Here is a 15,289-nt window from a genome sequence, read left to right on the forward strand (position 1 = left end):
CTTCGGTGACATGCTTGGGATGCTTCTTAATCAGAACATGCTTCTTACATGCTTCTTACTCAGAACATACAAGTGACTATCTTCAATTGGATGGTGTTCATGGCTGACCTATGCAAGGGTGTTTGTATTATCAATCTGCTGAAATCTTCTACTAAAAAGAGGAGGAAAAAAATAATTGAAATATTCAGAGAGAAAAAAGCATAGAGACGGAAAAAAGAAGAGAAAAAAAAATATGAGGAGAATAAAGGATAAGTAGTCTGTGGGGAAACCTGTAATACCAAATTGTGCATTTTACTATGCTCTGCCAAGGTAGAAATGCTGCTGGTAATGGGCATATAAAACTCCATACAGAGCAAAGGACAACGTATGTAATTTTAACTCCTGTCAGAGCACAGTAGGATATCCATAATCTTTGAAAGATATGTGTTTATTCCTTTCTAACGTCTTTAGTGGATTAAGAAGAATGTAGGTCTGTGATGATTTGTCTATTCCATCGAGTCCAACTGTTCGCAGTGAGAACATGTCAAAACATGTTATGTAATTCCTATTAAACATTAGTCAAGTTCCATATTTAAAATAGGTGGGGTATTCAAATTGTAAGAAACAATACCATCCATTCCTGCTGTTGGGCTTCTAAAGCCTGTTGGCACAGTTTGGCCGTGCCAGTGTTACTAAAGCCTGATAGCAACCTCCATCCTTAGAAACTACCTGCTGAGAATGGTAGACTGTGCTCAAGACTGCTGGATAAATGCTGGATGATTCAAGTCAGTACCAGAACAAACAACAATTTTTCTAACAGTTAGGCAGTATAGATTACTGAATTCCAGTGCTCAGCTAATTCCCTAACATACGTGTAGCCTCTCTTGCTGTGGATTTGTAAGCAGTTTGGAGTGCAGGTGGAGGTCTCTGGTTTCTAAACTTCCTCTGCCAATCTACCCTGAGGCTACCCTTGGTATATTTGGAAATGTCAACAGGAAAATGCACTATAAAAATCTACCATGTAGGACAGGAGAAGTCTGTAAAGTATCTCTACACTACAGTGACGGGCAAAATAAAAATTTTAGCTTGTATGGAGTTCACGTTCTTTTGAAAAATTGAATGCATGTACAAACTCATCAGTCATTGACATCAGAAACACTGTATGTTTTAAAGGAAAAAAATTATTCATAAATGAAGTATAATACCTTTCTAGTTACAAGTCTTCTAGTACTAACAACAATTTTGTATTGCAGCACCCTAATTAGCTTTTTCATTTCCTCCTTACATCAATCCCATTTTTATTTCCTTATTTCCCACTTCCCTGTCTCCTGTTTCCTCATTCCTTCCTTTTTAAAAATTTTCTTACCGCTCAAGAGAAGCATGACAAATTTATTCAATCATAAACAAAACTAAAAAGCACTTCTAGGGAGAGATCAGGCATAAAAATGTTCAAAAATTAATGAGTGACTAAAAACATTAAGAGTGGAATTTCACTGAAGGCGTGGTTTCTGGTTTTGCTGTACAGTCATGCAGTACTTAGGATGATTTCTTTGTTTTATTTATTATCTCAGAAAAATGTATTTATTAGTATAGTGCATTCATTGAGGATTACAATCAAGTTGCACACTGTACTAATGGCAACATAGTGATTTCCAGAAAAATATGTCACCAGAAATAAAAAAAAACAAAGCAAAACAAAACAAAAACATAAGAATTTGATGGTGGCAGTGAGAGAGCAGGTTTTCCAATGCATCTCTCTCAATTCTATCAGTAACTCTAGCACTGCGCCCTGAAAATGCCACTTGGATGCGTGCTTATTTTAGCTGTTTTAAATTCAGTGTTAGCTACCACTTCAGTATGCACAGTTTTATAAGGCAAATAGTGAATTTTCAGTGTTACCAATGGATAATAAATTAGACCCTTTTAAGAGTACAACACAACTTTTTTTTTTTTTTTTTTTGACAGAATATACCATTGCCAGTAACTGTACAAGGCTATAATGTACGGTTGCATAATTGAAAGAATTTTTTAATGATTTCTGTATTTTACTGTACCCTATATTTAGTGTAGGGCAAGAATTAAGCATTTAGTCTCCACTGTGCATATGCAGCATTAGGACACTGTACTGAAACCATGTTTTGTTCTTAGAGTATGCAGAAAAGAAGCCACACAAAATAGTGCATAAAAAAAGTTTTAAAAAGGTTTGCTTCATATTTGTGTATGGTGAACTTTGTTGGGTAGCAGAAAAGAAAGAAAGAAAAAAAGAATCCTGAACATTTCTGTTTTTTTTTTTTTTTCCAGTGCTCCCTAAGTGCATCATATCTGAGTAAAGTGCCTGGTAAAAACCAAGTGGCAGCTGACCTTTATCATTTAATGACACGCTTGTTTTAACAAAGATATTAAGTTCAATGGATTAAAAGTTAGATATGTATCAGAATGTGGAACTAACAAACCTTAACTTCTCCTTGGTTGAGTTACGTGATTTGGGCATACTAACTGGATATCCTTCACTCCACATATTCCAACTGTATTAGCCATACATAGCCATATGTAGTGTGCTGCTGTGTGCTCATATAAGGAAAGGCGTTCTTCGAGGAAAAGTGAGGAATTTCACTCCTACTGAAAAGCTTATCTCCTTTTTCACAGAGAGAGTTATCTGATAGTAACTGTCCAGCCTTCCTGGGAATCAAATAGTAGGGAAACTCTCAGCAGTTACATTTTTTATAGAGGTGGAAAGACTCTTCCAGATCATGCGGGTTCATTGAACCTATTGCAGCTGTGTAGAAGTTCTGTATTACATCTGAGCTGATCATCGAGCTCCCCCTGTATATGCAACCCCCCACACACATCCTAGTTTCATTGCAGAGAAAATATAGTCAATCAGTTTAAAAAAAAGCTTTGTCTTCAGACAGTTGTTGTCTTACAAGATACCTTCCATCTTTGAAAACATTTGCAGTTAACTATCTCCTTCCCTTATTTTTCAAGGCAGTAATTAGCAAGAGGCTGCAATTAGCATGTTTTCCTTTTACACATATTGGCTCTGGTCCTTCAGCATGTAGAGATGTGAAGTTTTCTGTAGTTCATGTTCTTTTAATTCAGATACATGTTTGAAAATCATCTGGTATGGTAAGGTATTTCATTTAAATGGAGTGTTTATAAGTGTCACAACATAAAAAAGAGATGGTACAGTCAAGCAAAAAATAACAACCAAACAACCAAACAACAACAATAAAAACAGGAAAAAAAAATCCAGCAACACACAGCTAAGAGAAATCTCTTCAAAAATGACAGCTGAATTACAAAAATTAAAAGACAAACATAAGAAGTTTCATCAAAGAAAAAAATTTAAGAATAGCCAAAGTGGCTCAGCTGTGGGTTCTGCCTAAGCCTCCAGCCTCTCCAGCAGTGCCTGTAAGAGGACAGAGAACAGCAAAGGACAGGGTGACTATGGTATTTCCCTTGAAGGCTCTCCTAGACTCCAGCTTTTTCAAATTCAGAGGATACTCTGCAAGTGATGTGATTTGTCTATTGAGTAATCCTTAATTGATATATCCTCCAATTATTTACTTACATTCCTCTTGAACCAGTGTAATCTTTCTGTAAACGCAACATCTTTTGACAAGGAACACAGACCTGTACCCTTCTTTTTCTTGTGTTTGTATACAGCTCCCACTGTTTATTAGATTTAGATGGCCTCAAAAAAAGAAATGAGGATATATGCAATTCCTATTCAGTCTTTGTATGCTAGTCATGATTGCATAAACTTTTATGGTAACATTATTGAATTGTATTTTTTTGAGGATATAGTGCTCTATTCTTAATTATTTTTGCATAAAAGCCAGCTCACCTCCATGGTCATCTTTGTTGCCATTCCCTGATATTTTTTTCCCAGCTCTACTGTACCAGATCTGCACCCAACATGCTGATATTTTAATAATATTAATTATTCTTTTCCTAGAATTCCAAACATTAATGTTCTTTTTAAATCACTGCCAACTACTGGGTTTACATTTTTCTATTATAATTGTTAGAGGCAAGAGTTAATGGATACATTACTTTATGTATTTGCTGACTTATTTCACTTAATTTTGCACTACATTAGTAATCTCCTACCAGCCCTTATGAAGCTCTTTTTAGTTTCCTTTTTACAAGCTTCTTCATTTTTAGACAGTGCCCTTTCTGAACATGAGCAGAACTGGATGAAGTTCTTGGCTCTTGTTTTCCCGTAAGAATAGTGAGTATAAGTAAGTTAATGGCACCTAATGGATCTGGTAGAATGGCAGAGTTGCAGCATTCAGTAACATTTCTTGTAAGGGAGGTGCATTCGTAACAGAATAAGGGAAAGCTTCTGTTGCTGGATTTATACTTTCGTAACAGTAACTAAAATGAAAGCTTACTAAAAAGAGATTTGTTTTTTACATCTTGACAAATTAAATATATTTGTAGGGAAAATATTTGGACTTTCAAAATGAATTCAAAAAATTATCAATTCAGTAAGTTCACTGTTCTTTTCAGCTAACTTTCTCCTTTTCCCCATTAGAACTTCCTCTTGTAGTATTTTTTGTTCTATTTCATACTGGTCTTTAGAAATCACAAAATATTATATTCCTGTTTGGACTGTGCTATGCTTGTATGAACAATGAAGAAACAACTCCAAAGTTAATATGAGGCTGAAATGTGATGTAATTTGGGCATGGTAAGCTTTAATCCTTTTTAATAATGTAGTCATTGTGATTTTCGGATACATGCCATTGAAAGTTAACATAATAGTAAAAAATAAAATGAGTTTATTAAAAAACATTAAAGTAACAAAATCAATATTAAATATCAGTATTAAGTTATTGCAAATTACAGATAATTTACTTCAGTAACAACCTATGTCCATGCTTTTAGGGTCATAAAAGAAGTAATAATTTCATTGTAATGGATTGCATTTTATGTATTTTTATATACACTAGACCTTGGTAGAAGCTTAGGAGGGGAAGTAGAGAAAATGCATCAGAATTATAGATGTAGTCATACAGGAACTCATTTAAGTATCTCTTTATATAGTTTCGTGGAAAGAGTGAATACCTCTTTATCTAGTGCATTAAAGAGCTTTTCCACATAGTCATGGATAAAACATAACCTCAGTTCAACATAACCTCTGGTGTACTGAAATCATGAATGAATTATGCAGCACATCAGTCTTCCAGAATAAATGCTAGTATACTGGTATACTGGAGCGACACTTATTTGACAAATTCTGAAGAAAAAAAAAAAAAGAAAAGCATTGCTATTTTTCGTATCTGTTTAACGTATTCCCAGATGATGACCAGTTCTGCAGAGCAGGCTTAAGCAAAGCTCTAAAAGTCTCTTTGAAAGGAATGTTACTGAGATATAAATTTGAGAACAGTAATAAATAGGCAGGGTTTATGTTGGAAATTGGCCCACGGTCACCAGGTGACTGGATTTTACTGTGCTTTAGGATACTCTGCACTACCAGGTATGACACAGAAACACTCTGTTTGCAGTCTCAAATTTGATTCCTAGGAATCTGAGAAAATGAAGCTAAAATTATTTCCTGCATTGTGGGGAGTATGTTTGCTCCTTGGCACATGCTCATACACGTGTCCAGGCTGTAGGTGGGACACAGCTTTCGAATTACCAACCACTTTCATCACTGCAGCATGTATTCCAAAAACTTTTATCAGAGTCCCTTCTGTGTTTAATGTCTTTGTTAGCAAATCCATCTTGAGCTGTGACATGCTTTGGCAAGTTCAAGATATAACTGCTTCCAATAATACAGATAATAATACACTGACAGCTCTCAGTAATTACGATTTTCAACAGACTTGTTACTGCATCTACGATATTCTTTTGTAATAACTGTTCAATAAATATTTCAGACATGACAGTTCTTTCGTGAGCTCTTCTAAAATACTAAGTTAAATACGAAATCTTAGTGCCGTTGTTTTCTTGTTAAGTGTTAAAAGATGTCTTTTGAGAAAAGTACCAGACTATTTGGATGCAAACTGAATACTCTCAAAGCCAGCTACAGAAGTGTAAGTCCAGACTGTACTTGCTCTTGCCTGGACTGCTTTTCAAGGATCTGAAGAGCAGAAGCAAGAAGGCTTTCCCCGGAACCCTGTCCAGTTCACTGAGAGAACAGCAGCTAATGCAATAGCAGTGCTGTCCCACAGAGGAGAATTCTGCATCATTGCCTGACTTGAGTCCAAGATCACACTTCCAAGTGTCTGTTCTGTCTCAGTTTTTAGTGGACTGAAGGATTGTTTTGTTGATACTTGAGTGGTACTAAGGGGAGGATTGAAAGAAATAGGCTTTTTTATTTTCTTTTTCCTCATGTGGCTTCTGCTAAAAGGCAGTTAAAGTTAAGGCACATTAACAGTGCTTACCACAGTATGTTCATTCCTATTAGATCTGACTATGCTCTTGCAATTATAAATGGAGCTGCTAATTTTTAGGATGGTAAAAATAGTAGCAAAGTACTTCTGACGACTTCTGAGTTAGTTTTCTATACGTAAGTTTTTTAACACTGTGATTGCTTGGGTTTGGCTGGTGCTCTAATAGGTTTTGTTAAGTTTCAGATCGGTTAGCTAAACCAAATGATCTTTTTCTCCAATCCTTTAATAATGTTCAGAAGTCCTTTTATGTTAAATCAGTAGAAGTTAAGAAAGTTCCTCCAAGCCATCTAGAGAATAAATGAAAAAAAAAGAAAAAAAAAAGAAAAAAAAATAATTTTATCCAGGGTTATAAACATTGTGGTCTGTTTTAATTCAAGATTAGGATATGGGGGATCTAGCTTCAGGGATGCCATCTGGTACAATGTGCTACTGCTACCTGACAGGTTCTCCATTTTTCTTCTCATGGAGTTCTGAAGTGAAATTTCTTAGTCCTAATATAGGGAGAGCATGGGCAAAGGAAGCAGAGGGCAGGATGCAGTTCTGATCCATGTCAGAACTGCAGCGCAGGCAAGGAGGCACAACATGGATGTCCCCTCCTCCCTTTCCCATAATTCTCTCTCTTGGTAATGTTGAAAAAGAACATTTTTTCTTCATTTTTCCCTGTGAATTTAAATTATGGATCCAGAAGCAGGCTAAAGTCTTTTGAAGCATTTATATTTTTTTGAATTGGTTAAATTGTTCTGAGGGCCACACAAATGTTTCTGTGTTGAATCAACATGTTCAAATGTACCAGTGTACACTGAAGTTGTACAAATACCAATTAGTGTTGTATCTCACCAGCAAGAGATGATGAATGTGTCGTGAGCTGCCAGATGCTAAAGCAGATGCACATGCCTATTTTTATGCACTCTGTCATTCAGTTGCACACTTGGAATAGTAGTAACAGCATGCAGAAGGGTACATGGCATTTCCCTTTTGTACACTTGGAGATGCCTTTTAAAAGCATGGTATCTCAAAGGCAAGACAATGAAAACAAAAAACTGCAGAGCTTAAAATCTGTAGTTTTCCTACCTGAAGGAGTAGGTTTTCCTCATCTGCAAACTTCTCCATGTAAGTGTAATACAGCCCTAGTTGATGAAGAGCCTTTAAGGGATGTCGCATGGAAATAGTGTTTTCAAAAAAAAAGTTTTGTTTACTGATAACCTGCACATGATAGTACATAGTGTGGCCAGCAGGAGCAGGGAGCTGATCATCCCCCTGTGCTCAACACTGGTGAGGCCGCACCTCTAGTACTGCGTTCAGTTTTGGGCCCCTCACTACAAGAAAGGCTTTGAGGCCCTGGAACATCTCCAGAGAAGGGCAACGAAACTGGTGAGGAGTCTGGAGCACAAGTCTTATGAGGAGCAGCTGAGGGAGCTGGGATTGTTCAGTCCGGAGAAGAGGAGGCTCAGGGGAGACCTCACTGCACTCTACAACTTCCTGAAGGGAGGCTGTGATGAGGAGGGGTTTGGCCTCTTCTCCCAGGCAACGAGCAGGACACGGGGCATTGGCAGCAAGTTGTATCAGAGGAGGTTTAGATTAGACAAAAGGAAAAACTTTTTCTCTCAAAGAGTGGTCAGGCACTGCAATGGCTGCCCAGGGACGTGGTGGAGTCACCGTCCCTGGCAGTGTTCAAGTGGTGTCTGAATGAGGAGCTGCGAGATATGGTTCAGTTTGTGGTAGCATTGGCCATGAGAAGATGGTTGGACTAGATGATCTTGCAGGTCCTTTCCAACCTTGTAATTCTATGATTCTGTGATAGATCTTTGCTTTTCAACAGGGTGGTCTGTGTCCTGTATTAGTGCTTGAAATGGCACATAAGTAGACAGATAATGAGATAAAGTGTAGATATGTATGCAGAAGGTTTTGAATTTAATTCGAAGATAAGTGTCAAATACTGAAGGAACTTAGGTGTTTTTAGTGATCAACAAGAATCTTCCTCACTTAAATTACTGAGATATAAGATTGTTGGAGGTGAGTGGAGTTAAAAGCTGCTGCAGAGACTCCAGTTCATGTACTCTGAGTACCAATGCATACTTCCCAGTAGTTCCTTGGCTGAGTTCAAGGTAAAGATTTTTAGATGCTGTTTTCATCTTTTGGGATGAAAGCTTAGAGGCTGGATCCAAAACCAGCCTTAGCAGCACTTACTTACAAGGATTTTCCCTAACATTTTCATCTCCTAGTTTTGTTAATTTTCTCAAGAATAAATCCATATTTCATTTCTCCCATTTGTGAAAAATGAAAACTCAGAAGTTGGTTGAGAAGATATTAATAAAGTGTCTAAAGCTCATACAGTTGCATGTCTTAGAGCTGATCACTGTGTGTTTATGCACTCTGATCATTGCAGTATACTAGAAACAATACGCTGGACCTTGATAGAAGGCTAAATAATTCTGTAGATAAAAAAGTACCTATGTGCTTATGTATATTAAAACAAAACACATTCTTTGTAATGAACAGTTTTCATTTCATTTCTGTGGTCTTGTGAATGTCATTTATATGTACTTAAAATAAATTTAACTCATAGTAGGGAATTTGAAATAGTGAAGAATTGAAAATCAGGAAGCAAAGAGGAATCTGTATTAAAAAAAGAGAGAGCTCGTTTTCAACTCTTTGAAAGGAATGATAACTGCAGGACAAGAAATGGTTTTAAGTTGAGGGAGGGAAGATTTAGGTTGAATGTCAGGGGGAAATTCTTTACAGAAAGAGTGGTGAGGTGCTAAGGCTGCCAGAAGAGAGGTTGTGGATGCCCCGTCCTAGAGGTGTTCAAGGCCAGGTTGGATGGGGTCCTGGGCAGCCTGGTCTAGAATTAAATGGGGAGTCTGGTGGCCCTACCTGTGGAAGGGGGGTTGGAGATTCATCATCCTTGAGGTCCCTTCCAACCTGGGCTATTCTGTCTGATTCTGTGTGTGTGTGAGAGAGGGAGAGAGAGAGAGAGAGAGAAAGAATGCAACTGTTTAGAATTAATTGAAAAGTGTTCCTGATGAGAGCATTATGCTGTGGTAGTTGGACACCAGGTTGTTTGGAAAATACACTGGCTTGTACATGTATCCAGCGTCTGCAAAAGAAAAGTCGAGCTACTTACTGTACCTCTCATTGCTACACATTTTATACTCATTTATGAAAACACTACTTTTCATGATCATTCATATTTCACCAAAAATAGAATGAGTCCCATCACTAAGAGCTAGATATAAACTATCTCATCATTTTTAGCAGCTGGCACAAAATAAATGCCCTAAAGAGAGGAAGAGAATTGCTGTTGATATTATGTGTAGATAGCTTAATATATAACAGACCTTGAAAAGAATTAAGAGGCTATGACATCTCTAATGCTGCTGAACAGAGCTGGCATGTATGTAGTTTGCTTCGTCATTCTCCAACACAAGAAACCTTCTTCAAAATATTGATACTTATAGCAATGTGACAAACTTAGAATGTGAGAAAGAGGTTAATACCCTTCCTGAGCCATTATTTAAAGCTCATAGCTGGCCTATTTTTAGGCCACCATGTGAGGAGATGTTAGCTGAAAATAGATACAGATCATGTGCCCTTGCAGAATATAGAACATAAGGACATTTCATTTCCAAAGAACATAATTGGAACTGGGAGCAGAATCTTCTTTCACCTTTTGCTTGTAGATTATAACTCAATTTTATAAGCACACGAATTATGTTAACCACTGAATACTTGACTGAAATTAATTTCAAACATATTTCTAATAAGACACATTACTGAGTTAAAATTTGTCTGTTTTTACACTGAAGACACACATATGCATGTATGTGCACATATAAATAAGCCTGTGTAGACATGTATGTGGAATATATAATGCATACATACACTTTCAGGCATATATGTGCAACCCAGTGTCCGAAATGCATGTAAGAGAGAAGTACTATATAAAAATCTGATTATGTTTCTCACTGTTACAGTATGTCTCAGCACATCTATCCTACACCTTCAGTCTATGCTTATATTACTTTACCGTGAACTGTAATGACAAGGCTTTTAAAGACTCTCCTATGATATAAAGTCAGTATAGATTAATTTATTTGTAAAAGATTAATGTATAGTTTTAAGATAATTTGAAAATTTTTCTGAACAAATTATAGGAACATATTTCTCATGGAAATAATCCTGAGTCTGTATTTAATTCATAAAGTGAGTAATGCCTGAAATACCTTTAATGGTTAAACAGCTAAACAAATGTAACGTTTTCAGCAAGCAGATAAACTGTAATTGGGTTTTTTGTGTTATTTTTTGTTTCGTTTTGTTTTTTAAAGAATATTTAACTGATGTAAACGGTGCACCATGGTATGCCCCCCTGCTTCCTGTGCCTGCCAAGTCTCATGCACAGATGCTGATGGCAGCTCCTGGAAACCCCGCTGTCATCAGGCTTCCTCACTTCTGTTGCATGCCTAATCCTAGAAAGAAAGCACAGGCAGAAATATTCAAGGCCTTAGTGACTGCATGCAGAGAGCAAATACAGCACACTTAGTAAACGTGGAAGGTGGAAGGCTACAGGTATCTCCCTTCACTTTTTGGATGCCTTATTTACACAGGTACTTCTTTTATATGCTCCTCAGAGTAAATATTTTCAGGATTTGCAAATGCAGAGGATGTCCCATGTGCCCTTGATCTGTCAAGTCTAGATTGTGATTTGGCTCCTAGCTCTAATGTGATTCTTTCTTTGCTTCTCTGATACCATGCACTCTCTTTTATCTTGCTTATGTTATGTAACTGGAGTGAATGGCTCAAATATTGGCCTGTGTTTATAGACACTGATGAACGACTTTTACTATAGCCGTAATTACTAATGCTTATGAACTAGTCCACTCCTGCCAATTTGCCTTCTCTTTCCCCAGCGTGATCTGCTGTTGAGGTTGTTCTTGCTTCCTATTTGCACTCCTCAGAATTTCTTGCATTCTTCGCACCTCCTATGCCATTTATGCATCTCTTTTCCCTGCAGCTAACATTGTTAGCTACAGTGGTACTCTCAAGAAAATTCTATCGTCAGGGTTGTCTGGCTGTCACTCTACTGAGTTACTCCCAGAGATTTCATTTTCATTTTTTGCCATCTGATGCTATAGCTTCTGTAGCCATTTCTCCATGTCTCACTTTTTTCATTTGTAACTGAGCAGCATCCTCATGATTCACCGCAAAACTGAGCTCCAGACTCTCTGCTCTCAGTATCTTTCTATGTGGCTTGCACTCCAGCCCAGTGGCCTGAATATGGGTCATGAGCTCCTTGCACTTTTGTCACATGCTTCTCATAGCGTAACAACACTGAGCTGCTGTGCTTGATCCTGCTACAGCACCCTTTGCAGTGGTTTCATTTAGAAGGCAAATTTAAATGGCCTTATAATTAGCTCATCTCTCTTAAAATAATAGAGCCTTGACGATGGCTGATTCAGAAATAGAAAGGGATTGGGCATCCTCCTTATCTGTCTCTTTATATCTTTCTGTTAAATATATATGTGTGCGTACACAGTTGACAATGTAAATATTCTAGCATTACACACAGGCATTCAGGGTTCTATCACACATTTGTCTAAAAAATCAGACTAAATCTCACTGTTTGCAAATGCTCTTCTTCCCCATTTCAAGATGCTAACGTAGATAGCATAGCAATGCTTTATGAGTCAAAGACAGGAGTTCGTTTATACTGTATGTACAAGTCTCTACTGAGTAGTTACCAATGAAATGCAAAGAGAAATGTGCATAAAAACTCTAAACAGTATTTCAAGCTCAGCTAACTAGTATTTATCCAGTATAAACAGTAAATTTAATTTAAGCAACTTAATAATTTTACAGAGTGTTTTTTTTAATTCATAATAAGGAGTAACTGCTAGCCTAGCAATTAACAAGATAACAGTATTTCCGATCCAGAGCTCCTGGAGAGGTTCAAAATAACATGGCCTACAAACGACTGCTGCTGATAGTTAAATAACTGTTTTCCTGGCTTTTGTTGTTAACTATGTCAGCTAGATGATACAAAGAGAGTGTGGGTAAAGCACACTTCAGAAGCAGCTAGTGGATGAGTCAGTTGTCTTGGGCATTTGGGCTGTGAGATACAGGAGACAAGAGGAGAAATGAAAGGACAAGAAGAGAGGGATAGAATGGCAGAAGGAATTTCTTGCCTGATGCAGCACTTAGAATAAATTCTCAGGGGAGCTATTCTTAGCATTGAATTCTGCTCTTCGCTAAACAAGTGCAAATCAGAAATAGTCAACGCACAAATTTATCTCCAGGATGTAGCTTTCTGTTTCTCCTAAGGCGTGTTGAGTTTTTTCTCCCACCAAGTGCTTTGTTTCAGTAGTTTGTGCTAGTCCTCAGGCAGTTCTCTGCTAGCTTCACAGTTTTTCCTCTGTTTTCATCCATAAGTTATTTTCTGCATGGGCCTTCTTGCTTCAGTGAGATAAGTAGTCTTGTTCAGCCACATCACATGTTCTGCATTCAACAAATATTTTATACAACAAAGCACCCACATCAACACATTCTACGCAGTAAGTGATGCAAATACAAGTGTAGCTCTGGATGACTTTGTGAAATTCCACTCTCTTCCTCTCTCCCTGTTTGGTTTTTCTTTTTTTTTTTTTTACGGTTTTCTGTTGTACACAACTACTCTGCTTTCAATCACATGGATCAAGCACTGCTGTGAGAATAGCAACACCCTTTCCAGAACTTTTCAAAAACAAAACAATTTCTTTCTGGCTGTCAGGTAATATTTCATTTGGTGCATATAAGAAGTACAGTTTATTCTAAAGAACTGTAAGTAAGATCTGAGGTTGTTTCTGGAAGGATGTAATAGGAAAAAATAGTAGCTGCCACACAGATCATGTACAAGGTCAATCACAGATTGATTGGTGTTAGCAAGTGGTACCACAGTAGTTCAGAACAAATGCAGAAGGATGAATATGGTTTTCAGAATCAGCACATTACCGCAAGAAGGACTGGAAGCTAGGGAGAAGGTGGAAAAGCAATGCTATTTGTTAACCTGTGAGCAAGCAGACTAGGAAGAGAAATGTGATTATTAACAAAACCAACATTACTGTTCCTTAATTGTTGTTTTAGAAAAATATGAGGTTTGCTTCATAATGACAGATTTACACCATTTTTCAATGGACTAACACAAGTTTCTGATACAGGCAGATACAGATAGGATTTTACAAATCTTACATTTCTTGCAGTTCTCCTTCCTGCCACAAATTGACAATGCATACGTTAAAAGTCTGTAGACTCATAATTGAACAACTTCAAATTTAAAACGCTTTACTAAACCTAGACATCAGTCTTACGTGCCTCCTACCCAAGATATTATTTGGTAAATACTACATTATTAGTACAACACCCAGACACAAAGGAAAGTTAAGATATTTTGCTGCTCTTGAATACAACCTGAAATACTGGTTGTTAATTAAATTTTGTAAATTGCAGTTTATTTATACAATTAATAAAAGGAAACAGAATCTATAGCAACTGCTGCTGTCATACATAAATTCTATATTACTTCTGGAACAAACTAGCAGTGATATTCTTCAGGATTTTTTTCTGTAGTAGTCACTTCCAGCACTACATATGGAGAGGGAAGGCCTTCAATAACTAGAGGCTGGTTAACTGGCTCAAACTTATCTGAGTTACCAGCACTTCCCAAGCTTTTGAAACTAGACAAGCTATCTCACAATTACAGTTTGTCTTAAAACATTGTGTCTGTGCTCATTTTGATAGTTCTTATCCTTTTCCCAACAAAATTATGAGACATAGAAAATTTCAGAACATTGAAGAAGATTACAGCTAAATTAACTTTAAAAGTTGCACAGTTTTGGAATGGATACACTGTTCAGTGAATGAAAAGATGGATAGTGTCTTTTTTTCTCTCTTTTTTTCCTTCTTTTTTTTCCCTCTTCTAAAATATTCTAAATATAATAGAAGATCTAGAGAAAAGAAGCATGACATGCATGGAATTGCTCTCTCCCTTAACCTCAGTTAAATCAATTAACAAGCTGGGAAAATGATGGATATCTTTCACCAGACAGACCTTATTGGAGGTTTGTTGAGCCATCATATCTGCATTTTAAGTTAATGCAATAATAAGTCTGAAGTACAAAAAATGCATGTAGGGAATTGAATTAAAAAATCAGATCAGAGTGATATAAAAGTACACAGAAAGCCAGCATTCAACCACAGAAGCCAAGAAAACATAAATGATCCAACCCATATCCCTGCTGCTTGAAAATACATAAAAAAGATTGGTTTCTCTTAGGAGACAGCAATACTAGCTACCATATGCACTTTTTAAGGACGACTTGTCATAAAATGAGGTGGAGGGAGCCAGGGAGAAAAAAAAACCACAACTGTGCACCTGCTTCAACTCAGTCCTGGCAGAAACCAAGCAGGGCTTTCATTCAAAGATGGGCTGTAAAGCAAGATTATTGCTCCCTGCCTTAGCTCATCTCACAGCTGGTTGGAAAATTTTCTGCAGCTGGGCAACCAGTGTGCAGGTATGGTGGAGGTCCTGGAGACCTGAGGGTTTTGAAAATGTAAATACACAGACTGTCTACTGATTTTCAAGGCAGAATGTCTTTCCCCTTTAGTTTTTGTCAGGCTTTGTGCATTGTCTGTGGTCAAACACATAGGTTACCTCAAATCAGAGCATTCTTGTGCTTCTAAAGTGTAAAGCTGCGGCAGCTAGAGAGAGAGGTTTTCCAAAGCCTACATACCCCCAATATTCAGCTGTATTTACAGAGGGGCAAAGCACCAAAGTCTTGAAGAAAAGAGAATTACATCTCTCGGTGCAGTTCTAGACATAAATGATGATATCCAAAGGTTAAACATGACATTTAAGCAGTCTCTGTGTTAAAAAT

The 15,289-nt window shown here is 37.2% G+C and overlaps 1 protein-coding gene across 1 annotated transcript in view; it reads left to right on the forward strand.

The window, feature by feature from the left end:
• HCN1 (hyperpolarization activated cyclic nucleotide gated potassium channel 1) overlaps window positions 1–15,289 on the forward strand; it is a 191,958-nt gene that overhangs the window by 152,797 nt on the left and 23,872 nt on the right. The gene's annotated exons all lie outside the window — the stretch shown is intronic.

The sequence above is a fragment of the Centrocercus urophasianus genome, unplaced genomic scaffold, assembly GCF_019232065.1.
Source record: "Centrocercus urophasianus isolate 14NV4802_14NV808 unplaced genomic scaffold, USGS_Curo_1.0 seq_25, whole genome shotgun sequence".
In the NCBI taxonomy this organism is placed as follows: domain Eukaryota; kingdom Metazoa; phylum Chordata; class Aves; order Galliformes; family Phasianidae; genus Centrocercus; species Centrocercus urophasianus.